The sequence below is a fragment of the Bombus huntii genome, unplaced genomic scaffold (assembly GCF_024542735.1).
Source record: "Bombus huntii isolate Logan2020A unplaced genomic scaffold, iyBomHunt1.1 ctg00000101.1, whole genome shotgun sequence".
In the NCBI taxonomy this organism is placed as follows: domain Eukaryota; kingdom Metazoa; phylum Arthropoda; class Insecta; order Hymenoptera; family Apidae; genus Bombus; species Bombus huntii.
In genome coordinates, this window is record NW_026099355.1 from 225,001 (window position 1) to 227,500 (window position 2,500).

Below are 2,500 nucleotides of genomic sequence, written 5' to 3' on the forward strand. Positions count from 1 at the left end.
GGCCTCCCGCGGATCTTCCTTGCTGCGAGGCTTCCGCGGCGGTTCTACCGTCGCGGTCGTTCTCTTCGGCCGCCATTCAACGCTCAGCTCAGAACTGGCACGGACTAGGGGAATCCGACTGTCTAATTAAAACAAAGCATTGCGATGGCCCCCAAGGGTGTTGACGCAATGTGATTTCTGCCCAGTGCTCTGAATGTCAACGTGAAGAAATTCAAAAAAGCGCGGGTAAACGGCGGGAGTAACTATGACTCTCAGGTAGCCAAATGCCTCGTCATTGGACTAGTGACGTTACAAAGGCGGTGTGTCGCCGGGGCTTGGTTGTACTTGCTTTATAGCGATGTGCGGCCGGTCTCGGTGGCGCATCGCCATATTTTTTTTTAAACCGTTTTCGTGTCGTTATGCGAAACGGAAAGGTAAACAACAGCCCCGTCATCTGACTAGTGACGTATTAAAGAAAGCAATATGCCGCTGGCACCTGGCCGCGCGTGCTCGAAAAGCAATACGCCGCTGGGACTTGGCTGTGAGCGCCAGAAAGCAATACGCCGCTGGACTTAGCCGCGTTCGCCCAAAAACGATACGCCGCTGGGACTCTGGCGGATGAGCTGGAAGGTAGGCGCGGTCTGCCTATGCGTATGCTGGAAGAGCCGCGTGAGGGTGGCTGGTTGAGCGAAGCGATCTTGCTCGTTGTGTGGCGAGACGTTGAAAAACGGCTTGCCTCCGACGATGAAAGAGTCATAGTTGCTTGGGGGCAGGCAGGGCTTCGGCTCTGTCTGCTCAAGTCGCACTCCTACCTCCACGTGGTACCGCCGGTAACATACTCATTCGTGTCAGCGTGGGGAGTATCCCCCCGGACACCGAGTATGGCTAAAGGGAGTGCGGCGAAGCAGGAGCGAAAGACGACACCTAAAATCGGCTTGCCGATTCAACGGTGATTTCACCGTGAAAGGAATGGAGTTATCTCCATTAAAGGAACTCGTTCCTTGGTTATTTTTCTTGGCACGACTTGGCAGTTATAAGGTTATGAGCTGGACATAATCGGAAGTAACATAAAAATAATAAAATTAAGAAAATATCATGGTAAATCGAAACTCTGATAGAGCCTCGGACGCGGCGTCTCTCGGTCCCGGAGGCGCCGCGGCGGATTTTTCCGCTCTGGAGGGGACTTCTGTTGACGACCCGGCTACATCCCCGGACACGAATGAAATAATGGTACCGATCGTGGGTGACCAGGTTGCCTGCCCTGTCTGCCAGAAAAGGGAAATCGACCTTTTCTTTTTGTCGTTATCAGACCTAGGGCGGCACCTGGAACAACATCACGTGACAGCCCGCATCCAATGGAGATGCAAAGACTGTGGGAAAGGCTTCCCGAAGCTTCATGGGGCCAGATGTCACCTGCCTCACTGTAGAGGCACGAGTCAGAGTGCTGGCGGCTCGCACAGATGCGAAACCTGCTCCATGAGTTTTGGGACGCTTAGAGGGCTGTCTACCCACGAGCGGCATGCGCACCCTGCCGTAAGAAACGTCAAAAGAAGGGGAACGGACCCCCCTGAGAAAAAATGGACGTTGGAGGAGTTGGCCCAATTAAGGGAACTTTGTGAGACCTATAAGGACCACAAATTCCCCAATAAAATGATAAGCGAGATCCTCACCAGCAAGACGATCGACCAAATCAGGTATCAGCGAAAGAAGCTGAGACTGATTGGTGAGGAAACAGAGCCAACTCAGGTGACAGAGGGAGGGTGCGATCCCGTTGATCCAGGCAATGCGTGTTTTGAAGAGCCTGGAATCAGCGGTTCAGAATATCAAGAGTGGAAACTCCAATTGGAGTCCGCTATTTCGACACAAGTCGAGGTGCCACCTGTTTTAAGGTGGGTCCACACTCGACTGATGACTATCTGGGTCTCTCTCAAGGGAAATAGGGAAGCCCTTGAGAGCGCTATAAATGATTTTATAAAATGCACGCTCTATGGAGCTTTACAAGAAATTAATAAAAACAAAAAGAGGGCAAGAAACGAAAACAATAAACGGATTGCACACCAAAATAGCAATAGAAAGAACAGAAACGCTAGAAAGAGATACTCCTTCGCACGTTGCCAGGAGTTGTTCACTGAAAATCCAAAGAGGTTGGCTGATGCTGTTATAAACGATGATCAGGCCTTCCTCCAACCGGCTAGGGATCCACCTAGTGCTGAGGAAGTGAAGGGACTCTACGAGGATCTATGGGGCCAGACAGGACCTGTCGAAGTCCCTGTCCCAGGAGGTAGAGCCCCCGAGCTGTCCTTATGCGAAATCTTCCCGCCAATTGCTGTTGAGGATGTGGCGGAGAAACTAAGCAAAATAAGAATGAAGGCTGCGGCAGGACCGGATGGTTTCCAGAAGGAACACCTTCTGATCCCCGGCCTGCCTATAATATTAACTAAGCTTTACAACATCTTGATTTATTATTCCTATTTTCCTCCTATATGGAAGGAAAATAGAACAACATTAATTCCAAAAGCAA

At 50.9% G+C, this 2,500-nt stretch overlaps 1 pseudogene; it reads left to right on the top strand.

Moving 5' to 3' along the window:
* The window catches only part of LOC126876890 (large subunit ribosomal RNA), an 8,465-nt pseudogene that overhangs the window by 2,562 nt on the left and 3,403 nt on the right, over nucleotides 1-2,500 (top strand).